At 40.1% G+C, this 16,580-nt stretch overlaps 1 protein-coding gene across 5 annotated transcripts in view; it reads right to left on the bottom strand.

Annotated features, from left to right (window-relative positions):
• Positions 1–16,580, bottom strand: part of HMG20A (high mobility group 20A) — a 77,892-nt gene that overhangs the window by 43,270 nt on the left and 18,042 nt on the right. The gene's annotated exons all lie outside the window — the stretch shown is intronic.

Raw genomic sequence — 16,580 nt, 5'->3', positions numbered from 1 at the left:
ATGGCTTAATTACTTCCAGTTCACGTTCCACTAATTTAAGAGCTTGTTTTCCTTAGCTTTATTACATCAGTGGCAGAACAGAAACTGACCTAAATATTTATTTTCTTGACTTGGACACATCAATTCTAACTCTAGGTAATGGGTTTTTATCAAATGACCAACCAGACTATCAGCAGATTTTAATAACTGGGGTGTGCTTGGAACATTCCTTTTAATTCAGTCAGGATACTTTCAAGTAAATTCTTCACTTTCTATAAAAATTGTACAGGCGAGGAACTCAGAAGTACTGCAAACCTGAAAAAAAAAATCATTCAGCCTCTTTGAGATATAATTCTACCATTGTTGACACAGACAAAATTGCTGACTTAACCCACAGTTATTGTGAAGGATTAAGCTTAAAGTGCTTCATAAACAGAGAAAGGTTAAGATGGAAGTGCTTTGAGTAGTATTATATAAAGAAAGGTATTGCTATTATAGCATGACCAGCTTTCAGTCCCAAATGAATCATCCTTAGATTAAATGGTGACAAACTGAGTCCTCCAAAAGGAAATAATGCAGAGGAAGTGGAGGATGGAAGGCATAGTGATGTGGTTCAGAGATAAAGAAACCACACTTCCAGGTCACAAATATGCTCCACGTTCCCATGATGACCAGCCGAGGAAATAGCATGCACCTGGGCACAGGAAACAACTAAGCTTAATTGAAGAAAACAAATCAATCACAAGAACGGGAGGCTATCAGGCTGGGAGGATGAAAGGACTAAGAGAGTGAATTCATTTAGCAAATGACTACAAAGCAAGGATTTTTCCCTTTCAAGGCTGACCACCAAGGGCTTCACCCCATACAGTTAAAAGCAGTGGAGGTTCATTCATCACAAAAGTGATATTCAAACACAACACTCAACAGTGACCCCAAACACTGGCCACTTAAGTGGAACTGTAAACCACTCAAGAAAAAGAGTGCCTCAATCAACTGGGAGAATTGAGAAGCAAATTATGAAAATTCACTCAGGAGCTCCCTCAGCAGTTATTTCAGGTGCTGCTGCTAAGGAGACCTGGTGAAACAGCAATTAAATGGAAAGCACAGCAGCCCAAGCAGAAGAGCAGCTTCATTCTGCAGCAGTGGTGACACAAAGAAAATGCTGATGGCCTTACACCACCTTCTAAATGCGCAGCAGAGTAATTTACTCCCCAAATGCTAACGCTGATGGTGTGTGTGTGTGGGGGGGGGCGGGCCTTGTGTATAGACATTCTCAACACTACTAGGTCGATTTTCTTTTCATTCAGATAGACACAGGGCCACCGGAGTACCTGAACTTCCTCTGGTTCCTTGGCGCTCCCATGTGGTACTGGAACTCAAACCTAGGGCACATGCATGGCAAGTCACTGAGCTATCGCCTATAGATCTGCTTCGCTGCTTGTGAAGCTTCCCCCTGCAGGTGGGGAGTGGGGGCTTGAACCCAGGTTCTTGGCAGGTACCTTTTATGTGCACTTAACTGGTGCACCACTGTGCGGCCCCGTTTGATTTCTTTTTAATTCATTTTCTTGTTTTCACTTCTTAATGCATTTAGCAGACCAAATTCCCTAAACAGCTTAATGTGACAAATATGTCTACTAGTTACTATAGCAAGTTGAGCATGGAAGGCAGAAGGGGACCCATTCAGCCACAAAGCAAGGAGGTTTATTTTTATTTGTTTATTTATTTTTGTTGTTGTAGCTCTGGGCTGACTTTTTCAGACTGAAAGAGACAGAGGGGGTGAGGAAAGACACCACAGCATGGAAGCTTCCCCGGCATGTTGGGGAGCAGGCCTGAACCTGCCAGCTGAGTAAGGGCTTTATCCTAGGTGCTTGCTAACTCTTTTCAGTCCATTTAAGATTGGGGGGCTTACAAGGGCTCTAACAAATACCTCAAAATCCCATTCTAGATGTATTCTAAAATAATCCTGATACATGTTTACTGGTGTTTCTTTTTTTTTTTTTTTAACATTTTTTTAAAATTTATTTATTCCCTTTTGTTGCCCTTGTTGTTTTATTGCTGTAGTTATCATTGCTGTCATTGTTGTTGGATAGAACAGAGAGAAATGGAGAGAGGAGGGGAAGACAGAGAGGGGGAGAGAAAGATAAGACACCTGCAGACCTGCTTCACCGCTTGTGAAGCGACTCCCCTGCAGGTGGGGAGTCGGGGCTCGAACCGGGATCCTTATGCCGGTCCTTGTGCTTTGCGCCACCTGCGCTTAACCCGCTGCGCTACAGCCCGACTCCCTGGTGTTTCTTTTTTAATAAAACACATTTTATTGATTCACCATTAGTCTACAATACTATGGAATTTTGGGAATACAGCTACATACTTCTTTCTACATGTGTTAAGACAATACTTTTCCCTCTAGTCACAACCACTCTACTTACTATTTTCTTTGGCAGAGCCAGGGCTGCACACATTACTTTTAAGAAAGATTTAGGGGTTGAGAGATAGCCCAGGCCATAACTTGTGCCTTGCCAAGTTATGGCCTGGGCTCAAATCCTAGTACCACATGGCAGTACCATGGCATCAGGGGATGCTCTCTATCAAGTAAAAAGAGTGAAAAAGTCAGCCTAGGTAAGACCCTGGCACGACCCCCTCACCACCATCACAAGTAGATATATTAATAATTGAAAGGGAGGGATTAGAGCATCACATGTGATGCTAGGGATTGAATTTAGGACCTCACACTTGCAAGGCCTATGCTCTGCCATTGTGCCAACTCCCAGGATGCTGCACTTATATTTCATTTGTAGTTACTTATTTATCAGAACGAGACAAGCAGAAAGAAGAGAGGGAGCATGAAAAAGACCACAGCATTGAAGCTTCCTTCAATGTGGCAAGGGCTGGCTCGAACCTGCATCGCACACATGGCACAGCAGAGCACTGACCAAGTAAGCTATTTTGCCAGCCCCATACATTTTACTTCACATTATACACAAACAAGATTCGAGCCTGAACATTAAGAACTGCTAATATCACTTGATGCCAAGAGAAGGGGTAAAGTAGCCACATGACTTAACTGTATATGATAAGCAAACATTCAAATAGCCAGGTACGTGCCCTTCAACCTCAAAAGAGGTTGCTTCCTTGTCAAAGGCTCCCTAAAAGTAAATGTCCTTTTAGGAACTTCAAGATACAGCACTGGAAACTCCTGGCATTCCTCCCACAGCTCAAAAGAAGATGTATTTGCTGGTAGGGTACAAATGAAGTGTCTTTTCATTCACTGTGCCAGCATATCTTTAGTCGCTTTTGAAATATTGGAAGGCAGCTGGACAACACAACTGTAACAACAGATAAACAGATCACATAAACAAAGGAAGTTCAGAGAACACACATTTCTTGCCATTTTCTCTCTGTCCTCTTAAGTTTGTTTCACTCAACCCATATGGCTTCAGATGTCTTTTCTCTAGTGTTACTGAGCAGCCAGGTCCCCAAGAATGAGTAAGAAGTGGGTGGAAGGTTAAGGGGCCAAGATCAACAAAAAAAGGAAATGAGGAAAAAGTCCAATGAAACCCAAGGTTCCAAATGAGTCCAATTAGTTGCAAAATAAAATGATTCCCAAGACTAAGGCTGGGGATCTTGCAAAAAGCTGCTCCTGCAGGGCCTTTAGGGGGTGATTCAAACTGAATCACAGCTACCAAGCCACTGATGCCAGAAGTCCTTCAGTGCAGCATCTGTGCCTGATAATGTTGCAGAGCAGAGGTCACACTGAACTCTGAATTTCTATGTGGAGCACTTAGAAATGCAATGAATGAGGGCCGAGCAGTAGTGTAGCAGGTTAACCGCACATGCCGCGAAGCGCAAGACCAGAGCAAGGATCCTGGTTGGAGTCCCAGGCTCCCCACCTACAGGAGGTCACTTCACAAGCAGTGAAGCAGGCCTGCAGGTGTCTATCTTTCTCTCCCCCTCTGTCTTCCCCTCCCCTCTCCATTTCTCTCTGTCCTATCCAACAACAACGGCAGTAATAACAACAATGATAAACAAGGGCAACAAAAGGGAAAAAATAGCCTCCAGGAGCAGTGGATTTGTAGTGCAGGCATCGAGCCTTAGCGATAACCCTGGAGGAAAAAAAAAAAAGAAAAGAAAAAGAAATGCAATGAATGTTCCTATGAAGGGGAAAGAGAAATATATACGAAGGCAAAGCAACACACAAGCTCGGTTCTGTAGTTTAGCATGTGGCTTGCTTCCTTGTAGCAGGGACTGCCCCAGAGGTCTCTCTACCTTGGAGAGAATTTACAAATGGTATTTATCTTGAGGCTTACACCTTCAAACAATGTCTAGTCTGAGGCGTTGGACACCCCCAAATCCTTTCTAACACTGGTCACTCACCAAAAAGTTGACATGTCAAAACAAGAGTGCCAGTTTAGTTGCTTTTATGGTTTTAAAAGTTGTAATGAGAATTACATTATGCACACCAAATATTTACTGGCAAACCAACACATCCTCTCCTGGCAGTGATATGGGGAGCCAAATCATAACCAGTTATTGTTTTGCTCAATACAGAGCAAAACAAAGGAAATTAGGTGGAGCTTCAGAAGTATTCCTTAACCACCTAAAACTGACCTTTAACCACAGAAACATTTGATTTTGTTATTCTCCCCCCCCCCACTCTTATTATTTTCTTTCTTCCACTTTAGGTCCCATGGCCACACCTCATTCTTTGTGAATATTTCAATTCCTCTGCCTTGCTATCTTTTTACGCCTCAGAGGTAGATCGGTTCTGAGCTCAAGATGATGGTGTTGGGGAGAAATCACAAAGTAACAGTGCTACTCCAAATTTATGGTAGCCAACAATGGGCTCTCAGTGCTCTCAGTACTCACTCTAATGTTCTTAGGGTTTTTCCCAATGGCCACATGAGCTGTGAAACTTTTCCAACCAACTCAAATCTGATTCACCCAAATGCTCCAGCGCAGCCTCACCTACTCACACACTCTTATCACTGACTAAAGCAAAAGCTTTCATACTTATTTCACTTTTTAAATGTGTGATTCACACGCCATAAAATTTACCCCCTAAAAGGTACACAATTCAGTGGCTTGTATATACACATGAAAATTGTGTGACTAACAACATAACTGATTTTGGAATATTTTCATCACCACCGAAAGAAATTTAATCCCCCTTTCCCATTCTTCCTTTTTCCTAGACCAAGTTAACCTACTAATCTAATTTATGACTTTATGGATGTTAACTCGATTTTAATAAAATTCCAGCAAGCCATTTTTGTGGATTAGAAATTTTATATAAAGTGGCAAAAGACCTACAGAATAGCGAACTCAATATTAAAGAAGAACGAAGTTGGAGGACTGATACTACTCAACTTTAATATGCTCAAACATTATAGCATGGTAGTGTTAAAAGGTTATAAACAGAGTTGCTGGTAGTGGATACACAACTGAGCATACATGTTATCATGCTCAGTGACCCCAGTTCAAGCCCCCAGTTCCCACCTACAGGGGGAAAGCTTCACAAGCAGTGAAGCAGTGCTGCAGGTGTCTCCTCCCTCCCAATTTCTCTCTGTGTCTATGAAAATATATAAATTAATAAGATATTTTAAAAAGGATACATTCATTGATCAATGGAACTATAAATTAATAAGATATTTTAAAAAGGATACATTCATTGATCAATGGAACAGAAGAGAAAATCCTAAGGGCTGGAGAGATAGCACAGTGGTTATGCAAAGAGACTGTTTTGCCTGATGTTCCTAGGTCCCAGGTTCAATCCCCAGCATCACAAATCAGAGTGAGCAGTGTTTTAGTAATAAATAAACAAATACATAAATAAAAAGAAAGTCCTGAAATACAGTTATGTAAATATGCTCAAGTAATCTTTAACAAAAGTATAAAGACAGTCTTTTAAACAAATGGTGCTGGAACAACTGAAAACCAAACACATACACACACACACACAATGAAAAAAAGTAACAAAAAAATAAACACAGACCTTGTGTAAGTTCACAAAATTTAACTCAAAATTAACCACAGATCTAAATATAACAGAGAACTATAAAATTCCTAGAAAATCTAAATGACTTTGAATATGGCAATGACTTTTTAGACAGAAATCCATATAAACAATATGTATGAGCCATGAAAGGAAAAAAAAAATGACTAGCCAGCCTGTGTTGAAGTGAAAATCTTTGACTTTGTAAAAGACAATGTCAATAGGATGATTAGATAACTCTGAATCTGGAGAAATTCTTTATTTTTTAATTTTTTTATTATTATTTACTTTCTCTTTTGTTGCCCTTGTTGTTTTGTTGTTGTTACTGATGTCATTGTTGTTGGATAGGACAGAGAGAAATGGAGAGAGGAGGGGAAGACAGAGATGGAGAGAGAAAGACAGACACCTGCAGACCTGCTTCACCACCTGTGAAGCGACTCCCCTGCAGGTGAGGAGCTGGGGGCATGAACCGGGATCCTTATGCTGGTTCTTGAGCTTTGCGCCATGTGCACTTAACCCGCTATGCTACCACCCGACTCCTGAAATTATTTATTTTTAAAATATTTATTTATTGGATAGAGACAGACATTAAGAGAGAAGGGGGAGATAGAGAGGAGGAGACAGCATAGTGGTTAGGCAAAAGACTTTCATGCCTGAGACTCCAAAGTCCAGCATCATCATAACCCAGAGCTGAGCAGTGTTCTAGTATCTCTCTGTGTGTATCTTTCTCTGTCATTAAAAATAAATAAAATTAATGAAAAAAAGAGAGTGGGAGAGAAAGAGACATCTGAAGCACTGTTTTACTATTCCTGAAGCTCCCTCTCCCCCCGAAGGTGAGTACTGGGGGCTGAACCCAGAACCTTGTGCATTGTAGCATGTGCACTCAACCAGGTGAGCCATCACCCAGCCCATAGAGAAATTATTTTCAGAAGACATATTTGATCAAAAACTGTCACCTGAAATATTTTTGTAAACATTTATTTATTTATTCCCTTTTGTTGCCCTTGTTTTATTGTAGTTATTATTATTGATGTCGTCATTGTTGGATAGGACAGAGAGAAATGGAGAGAGGAGGGGAAGACAGAGAGGGGGTGAGAAAGACAGATGCCTGCAGACCTGCTTCACTGCTTGTGAAGCGACTTCCCTGCAGGTGGGGAGTCGGGGCTTGAACCGGGATCCTTATGCTGGTCCTTGCACTTTTCACCACGTGCGCTTAACCCGATGCACTACCTACTGCCCGACTCCCTAAAATATATACATATTTTTTTAAAAAGATTTTTTTATTCCCTTTTGTTACCCTTGTTGTTTTATTGTTGTAATTATTGTTGTTGTTATTGATGTCGTCATTGTGGGACAGGACAGATAGAAATGGAGAGAGGACGGGAAGACAGAGGGGGAGAGAAAGATAGACAACTGCAGACCCGCTTCACTGCTTGTAAAGCAACTCTACTGCAGGTGGGGAGCCGTTCGCGCCACATGCACTTAATCCACTGCACTACCGCCCAGCTCCCACCGAAAATATTTTTTTAAGATTTTATTTATTTATGAGAAAAATAGGAGGAGAGAGAGAAAGAACCAGACACGTGTGGCCAGGGACTGAACTCAGGACCACAGGCTTGAGACTCTAATGCTTTATCCACTGCGCCACCTCCTGGATCACTCATCTAAAATATTCAAAGAACTTTTTCTCCCCGTGAACTAACTTTTTCAGACAAGAGAGTGGGGAAGAAATCATAGCACAGAAACTTCCTTTAGTCTGATGGGGGCCAGGCTCAAACCTGGGTCACGGGCGTCACAAAGTAGTACACTATCCAAGTAAGCTATTTGCCAGCCCTTCAAAGAACTCTTAAAACTTAACAATAAGATAAATCACCCAGGGGCCAGGTGGTGGTGCACCTGGCTGAGTGCATGTTACAAGGATCCAGGTTCAAGCCTCCAGTCTCCACCTGCATGGGGGAAAGCTTCACAAGTGGTGAAACAGGGCTGCAGGTGTCTCTGTCTCTCCCCCTCTCTATCTTCCCCCTTGCTCTCACTTTCTGGCTGTCTCTATCCAATAAATAAAGATAAATTTAAAAAATATATTAATCACCCAATAAAAAGATGAACCAAACACCTAGACAGACAACTCACCAGAAAGATGCAGGATACAAGTAAGCCGATGAAAGATGCTCAATGTCACATCACTGGGAAACTGAAAACTACGATATCCCTACATGGCTATTAGAAAGGTTCAAATCTAGAGCACTGACAAGCCCACATGTTGACAAAGATGTGGAGCAACAGGAACATTCATTTACCCATTGCTTGTGGGAATGCACGTAAACTGCTGCAGCCACTATAGCTGTATATAAGCAAAACTTCTTAGAAAACTATTCCTACTCTCACCAGCAATTGTGTCCCTTGGTATTTAGCCAGAGGATCTGAAAATTCATGCCCACACATGAACTTGCACATAGGATGTTTCTAGCAGCTTTATTCATAATGTCAAAACTTTGATGTAGCCTTTAGCAGGTAAGTAGATAAAGTATAGCAAACCAGGCAGTGGAACAGTGTGAACTGCTAAAAAGATTTTTGCTATTAAGCCATGAAAAAAATATGGAGGGAACTTGCATGAATCTAACTAGAAAAGAGAAGGCAATATGGAAAGGTCATATATTTTACAACTCCTGCTATAAGACACACACACCTGGACAAGGCAAAATATGGAGACAGTAAAAAGATCAGCTGTAAAACTATGGAGACAGTAAAAAGATCAGCTGTTGACAGGGGCTGGGGGGAGGCAGAGGTAAACAGGCAGAGCATGGCAAGAAAGGCAGTGAAACAGTTCTGTGCTATACTAGAATTGTTGATATGTTATTTTATATTTGCCAAATTCTGTAGGTGGTACAACACCAAGAGTGAGGCTGAATGCAAAGTGTTGTGTAGGCTGATGCTCATGTGACAGTGTGAGTCCACTGGCTGCAAGAAATGAGGCACTCTGGTGAGGGGAAAACTGTATTTTCCACTTGATTTTGCTGTGAATCTCAAACTACTCTAAAATGAAAGTACTGATTTTATTTATTTATTTGCCTCCAGGGTTGTTGCTGAGGCTCCATGCCTGCACTACAAACCCACTGCTCCTGGACGTCATTTTTTCCCATTTTTGTTGCCCTTGTTGTTGTTATTGTCATTGCTATTGTTATAGGATAGAGCAGAGTGAAATCGAGAGAAGAGGGGAAGACAGAGAGGAGGAGAGAAAGACAGACACTTGCAGACCTGCTTCAGCACTTGTGAGGCAACCTCCCTGCAGGTGGGGAGCCGGGGGCTCAAACTGGGATCCTTACGCCGATCCATGCTCTTCACACCATGAGCACTTAACCTGCTGTGCTACCACCCAACCCCCTAAAGTATTGATTTTTAAAATACTATACATCACATACTCAGCATGTTGCAATTATACAGTTTATTATGAGACAGAACTGACATAAGGTAGTTCAGGGCTATCTACAGTCAATATTGCTATGCATATGATTTAGCTGGAGAAAGTCAAAGTTTTACTAGCAGATGGTCTACTAGTCATAAACACTTATTGAAGAACATTTGATAGAATGTGGCTATTAATCGACAATGCTTTACAGAGGGATGGGGACAAGTTAGCCACTCCTACCAGGAAATTAGTTGGGGTTCAGTTAAGTGAAATTCAGTTAAGCACTCTTTCACCATAGGTTTTGATATGGGAGATAAGAGGGAGAAAGATAAAGATAGGTTATTTGGCGGCAAATAATTATTTACTCTTTAGGGGGTGAAGAGGGTGAAATGGGAGGATAATTAAGAGAATAAGGTTCAGGGCTGCTTCAAGAGAAGGGGATAAGGAGGTATAGGTTTGGTCTGGGCTTGGGTGGAGAATGCATAGAAAATACAGTATACAGTCCTCCATCTGTATTCCTTAGAATACTGAGCCTGGGATCCTTAAAACTATATGACTATTAGTGATTTTTAAAATAATGGTAGGCTAGGAACTAACAACAAAGAGCTGAACAGTAGGAAACTGATTTGCTCAGGCAAAAAGGGAAAAAAAAAATCCTGCTCTCCTATAGCTCACAGTGCACTAGGAAGGATCGAAAAGTAAGTGAAGTGGAGTGCAGTGATACACACATAGTGATAAGTACTAAGAATAAACAGAGTAAAGAAGGAGACTGGGAAGAGTTCAAGGGGAGAGGGGCCAAGTAAGACTACTTCTAGCCCAGTGCTGGAACTAAGTTAAAGTAATCCAATGAAGCTGAGCACTGCTTCCTTAGTATAGAGTACTTGCCTTAAACAATTTTCTGGACCATGGTGTACTATGAAGCAGTAAAAAGGTGGCTGTATAGAAGGCGGGGTAGGAATGGGGGTGAAGGAGCTTCAGTGGCGCAATCGGTTAGCGCGTGGTAATTATACAGGAATGGGGGTGAACAGGTGAGAGAATTTTACTTAAAATTTTCTCTCCTTCTCTCTCCTTTCTTTCTCCTCCCCTCTCCTTTTCTTGACTCTATTTAGAAATAAATACAGAAGGATAGTCTTGACAGGGCTTCACAAAAGAGTAGATAAGGTCAAGAGCTATCTAAGGGGTCCCAGCATGTAAAGCCTTAATGAGCTCTCAGTCTGAGGTGAGGTGTCACAAGAAGGTTTTTCAGCAGATAAGGGTCAGGTCTAGCATTTTTATATGATCACTTTGGCTGCTATTTGGAGAACAGACTAAAATGTGGAGAGGGTTAATGATGGATGTAAGGTCATTTAAGGAAGTAGATACAATAATCTACCTTAAAGATAGCTGTGGCTTGGGTGGGTCCCAAGTGGTAATAGTAGAGACAGTAAGAAGTGGTCTGACTATGTTTGGAAGATGGGCATAAATTTCTAAGTTCAAAACATCTGGAGAAAATCAGGAGTAGGATCTAAACCTGTGGCTTGAATATATTTAACTGTATTCTTTTTTTAAAAAAATGTATTTATTTTCTCTTTTGTTGACCTTGTTTTTATTGTTGTAGTTATTGTTGTTGTTATTGATGTCGTTGTTGTTATTGGATAGGACAGAGAGAAATGGAGAGAGGAGGGGAAGACAGAGATGGGGAGAGAAAGACAGACACCTGCAGACCTGCTTCACCGCCTGTGAAGCCACTCCCCTGCAGGTGGGGAGCCGGTGGCTCAAACCGGGATCTTCACGCCTGTCCTTGAGCTTCGCGCCAAGTGCGCTTAACCTGCTGTACTACCGCCCGACACCCTATTTAACTGTATTAGAACTTGTTTCATGGGCTGTATTAATGATGTTTTATTTTCAAAGTCAGTAAGTGACCCACTGTCCACTTAACACAAATGCTTAATAGAGTTCACAGTGCAGCGAACACCGCTGAGCATCTTTAGTGTATTACTAAAATTGTACTTAGTATCAAATGACGTGCAGCTTTGTGTCGAGTTTTGTAAGTGATTATGTTCTTTTATCTAGCGACACTGTTCTTTTACAAAATATTTAATTTACTTTATTTTAGTGAGAAAGGGATACAGAGAAACACACACACACACAGACAGAGACCAAGACCAGAGCACTGCTTAGCTCTGGTTTATGGTGGTGCAGGAGATTGAACCTGAGACCTAAGTGCCTCAGGCAGGAGAGTCTTTGGCATAACCATTATGCTATCTCCCCAGTCCACACTGCTCTTTTTATTAAAAAAAAAAAAAAAAAAATATATATATATATATATATGGGGCTGTGTGTAGTAGTGCACATGTTATAATGCACAAGGACCCAACTTTGAGCCACCAGTCCCTACCTGCAGGGGGAAAGCTTTTCAAGCAGGGCTGTAGGTATCGCTCTGTTTCTCTTCCTCTTTATCTCTCCCTTCTCTCTCAATTTGAGTGTCTCTATCCAATAAATAAGCCGATAAAGAGAATTAAAATATTTTATTTATTTATTGAGTGGAGAGAGATAGAAATCAAGAGGGAAAGGAGATGGAGATAGAGAGAAAGACACCTGCAACACTACATCCCCATTCACGAAGCTTCTCCCTGAAGGGCCTGAACTTGGGTCCTTCCGCATTGTAACATGTCTGCTCTATCAAGTGCACCACTGCTAGGCCCCAGAGACACTGTTTTTAAGTAACAGTGAAGAGTAGAAAGAGGGCAGAGGTAGAAACAGACATAAATCTTCTATTTTTATGATTTTTGGAAGTATAGGTTCCATAAACTTTCAAGTCAGATATTTTCTAAAACATATAGAAGTACTAGATCAAAAGAATAGGGGCACCGTTTACATTTCTTCCTAGACAGTTTGACCACTGTACATGCATTTCCCCCTTTCAGTGGAACATTGGTGGAGAATTATTACCATTAGGACACAAAATGTATTGTGAGGGGAGGAAAACTACTCCCCAACACCGAGAAGTAGTATTCAGTTAGATATATGGCACACAGAGAAGACAGTAAACATGCCTCTGCCAAAGCAAAATTTGTTATTTTACAAGCAGGGTGTTGCCTTTTAAGTTCACAGTCCACCCATTTGGCTTTCTCAAAGAGCCTGCTGGTCCCAAGTTTCCCTTCCTACACAGCCCTATCAAACACTGCTTTTATTATAGCAAACAAGGAGATAACTGCCCAAATAAGACAACTTCTAGACTGGTGCCGGAACTCAGAGTTAAAGTAATCCAATAAAGCTTAGTATTACTTTCTTAGTGTACTTTCCCAAACAATTTCCTGGGACCCTGGTGTACTATGAAGAAGTAAAAAAAATAGGTGTGGCTGAGTTGGATGTAGGGGATGGATTTGGGTAAGGGTGGAATGCTGGCTTGGGTGTGCAGCCTCTAGGACGTCATGACATGTGAAAAGGTATTTTCATAGACGGTATCATAATTTAATATCCTGTTTGAAAGAAAGAAGTGATTATGCAAGGAGTTTGGTGGAAAAAAATATCCTTTTCATTCATTTCTTGGTGTTTCTCATATCAGAACAGAGAGATTTTATATTTATCAGTAAAGGAAATGAGTTTATTATTCTTCTTCAAAGTTTTTTTTGGTCATCACCAAGGCTTAGCTCTTCAGGCTGACTTTTTCAGACAGACAAGACACAGACAGACAGAGACAGATGGAAAGATACCATGGCACTGTGGCTCCTCTGGTGCCATAGTAACCACTCCTCTTAGTGTCAAACTTGAACCTGGGTTGTGTACATGAACTATCTCATTGGTGCACGTTCTTTTAAAGTTGAGAAAATGATGTTTTACACAGTTTACATGTTCCTGTATTAGGCATCAAAGACAGAGAGGTAAATAAGATTAACAAAAAATTCCTGTCCTTTTACAGTTTATAGCTTAATCAAAGACAGATGGGCACAGTATGAAACATTTAATAAAGGTGAAAATGGCTGATATGTGCAAAGACATTTGTTTACACGTTTATACCTACGAAAAAGACTGGGGAGTGTTATAAATGAATTGAGCAGAGGGGGTGACCAACTCCCCAAATAACTAATAGCCACTAACTGAAATGATAAATTCACAGATACAATTGAGAGCTGCAGGAAACAGAAAACACCAGCTGAGTAAACACCTGAGAAGGGGCAAAGGAGCTCTCAGCTCAGGTACTCACATGTTTGGAATCCAGACTCCAGGCAAGGAGGTACAGAGAATTATTTTTTAGCTATGATCCATCATGATTCAAGCCTGGAGACTGAGGAAGTAGCAGATGAGAAATCAGAAAAACTGAAGTCCTTAAGTCGCTTCACCCAGACAACAACTTAGCAGTTAACTGTTCTAGGGCAGAGTAAGAAATACCATTCCATGTCTACTACAGGTAATAACTTCCAAATGATTTACTTTTTTGAATGTCGATGAACACTGAAAGTAGAAGGTGAGTCGTATGAGGAGAATGAAGATTGGTTTTAAAAATGGTAACATGATAAAAGGAAACAGCCTATCAGAGTGTTGTCCACTATGATTAACTGACTTGCAAAATAAGCACCCTTCCTAGGAATAAATCCTAAAGGAAAACCAAAGATTTGGCGGCATGCATGAGGCCCAGGTTTGAGACCGACCCCGTCGGCACTGATGGAATTTTCTGGTGTTATGGTGTCTTTTCTTCCTTCCCTATGTCTCTTTCTTTCTGTTTGAAAAAGTCAATCTGGACTGGTAAGGCCCAGGTGATGATTAAAAAAGGACAGAAAGAAAGAGCAAAACAAGGACCTTTGGGTAGTAAGAGAATGTTTTCAGTTAAACATGAAGACAGAAAGAAAACTACAGTGCAGAGAGACAAAGTAATGGATGGCTTTCACTACTATGACCAGTAAAAGGAAATCGACAGTTTTCCTCAAAAAATGAATAGGCACAACTATTGGTTTGTTGGAAAAGTCATGGTGCATTTTTGCACAGAAAAAATACATCATGATTTTTACCAACAGCCTAGTACAATGTACTTAACACTATAAAATGAAAGAAAGAAAAATTTAAAACACACAAAGATTTTGCTTTACTTTACCTTTGTACCCTAAAGCTGACAATGCTTAAGACATCAGAATTAAAAACTGACATGCCAAACTCTAGGTCAGTCTACTAGGAACACTTTTCCTTTAAACACCTTATTTGATCTAAGGCTTCCTTCTCCCTTAGTAACAAAGCTCCCAAGTTCTCACTTTATCAAGACAATTCAGACCCAGTGGCTGAAGGTAATCTCTTTGGTTTACAAAGTGCAGAGTTTACATTTCCTTTGTTTCCAAGTGAAGGGAAATCAAGCTTAAACCCACAGTAGCTGTAGCCAGGCTAATTCAATCACCTCAAGACTCCTGGTATCTAGTACATTTACTAAAATTTGACAAAAAAGTATTTTTTCAGGGTTCTCTATTGCTGTTTAAAGATTCACTTAATCTAGTAAGGCAGGACGGGCCCCAGGGAGTAAGAACCTGCAAAATGTTTGTTTGCTCTTCTTTTTCTCTCTCTCTTTTTTAGTAAAGGACAGTGCCAATGTATGCTGCTATTTAACCTTTAATCTTTATTTATTTATTGGATAGAGACAGCCAGAAATCAAGAGGAAGGAGGAGACAGAGAGGAGAGACAGATACCTGCAGCACTGCTTCACCACTCGTGAAGCTTTCCTCTTGCAGGTGGGAGCTAGGGGCTTGAACCTGGGTCCTTGCACACTGCAACATGTGTGATCAACCAGGTGTCATGACCTAGTCCCTGCTCTTCTTTCTATGTTAAATGCAAATATTTCTTAAGAGAACAGAAATCCACAATGGCATTAAATAGAGGCATTGTATGATTATCTGTTTTCCATATCTTCACATGTAAAATGGAATTAATACCTTCTTTACTAATTAAAAAAGATATTGTGAACATTGTACAATATTCATTAATGCTTTGTGGATAGGAAGGGATGTAAAAGCTGTTTTTGTTAATTACATTGCAGAGTTTTCAGTGAAATAGTTACCCAAAATACGTACAGTTTATAATTATACCAAAGGAAGAGACACATGAAAAAAAAGTTTAGAAGGAAAAATTTGAAAATGCACAAAGTAATTATGTCAGGGTAGCAGAATTATAAGTAACTACTCTCCAATCTTTGGTTACTTCTCCAAATGTTCAGCAAAATGGTTATATTATTTCTTTATTTTTCATTACAGAGAAAGACAAGACAGACAGACACCCACAATGACCCCAGAACACCACTCAGCTCTAGCATATTTGGTACCAGGGACCAATATTATGCATGTAAGTCTAGACTGAGCTAACTCCCTAGCTGGTTATATTACCTTAAAGAAGAAGAAGACAAAAGAAACATTAAGAATCATAGACCTTTTCAAATGAAAAAAAAAAAATTTTTTTTTGTCATTGCCGGGACTTCATCTCTCCAGGCCAATAAAATTAAATTTTAATTCTATATGTAATGAATGAATAAATTTTGTGAAAAAATTTCCATAGAATTAAAATCTCCTTTGACTAGACTCTTCCCATCTTGGAAAAAATACACTGTTACAGTGGTTTTAGTTTATTGCTGAAAGAAGCCTTAGAGGTAATTACGACATATTTATTCTCTCTCTGACTTTTCAAATAAAAAATCAGCTCTATAGGGCAGAGAAGCGCAAACAGAACTAGCAGGAAGAGTATAAGGGCACAGTTTCTAAACTTTGCATTCTTATTAAAAAATTCATTTAAATCCTACATTCAATTTAATAAAACAGTGTTTAGCACAGAGATGAATGTTTGAAACTACAGGAGCCCAAGGTAAAGAATCAAGCTCTCAAAAAAAAAAAATTCCTTATGAGTACAATATCAACAGGATGAGAAAACCCTGCTACTAGGTAGAAATACACGGTTACCTCAATTTATATCCTGATAACTGTCCAGATAAAATTACATGAAACTACACTGCAGTGATCATAAACAAATTCCATTTAATTCTGGGAAAACAGACCATGACTATGAGTTTAATATGGCTTGGCATTTCCTTAAGAGGTTTAATTATAAAAATCATCACAATACACTTGAGGTTGATAAATGCAGTTTTATGTTACCGGTGGGGTAAGTAATAAGATTTTTTTTTTAAGTAAGATGTTGTTTAATTTTATGTTAATATATTTTGAGATATACTTCAAAAATAATATACTTTTTCCATCT

The sequence above is a fragment of the Erinaceus europaeus genome, chromosome 16 (genome assembly GCF_950295315.1).
Source record: "Erinaceus europaeus chromosome 16, mEriEur2.1, whole genome shotgun sequence".
Lineage (NCBI taxonomy): Eukaryota > Metazoa > Chordata > Mammalia > Eulipotyphla > Erinaceidae > Erinaceus > Erinaceus europaeus.
This window is presented reverse-complemented; position numbering and strand designations above follow the sequence as displayed.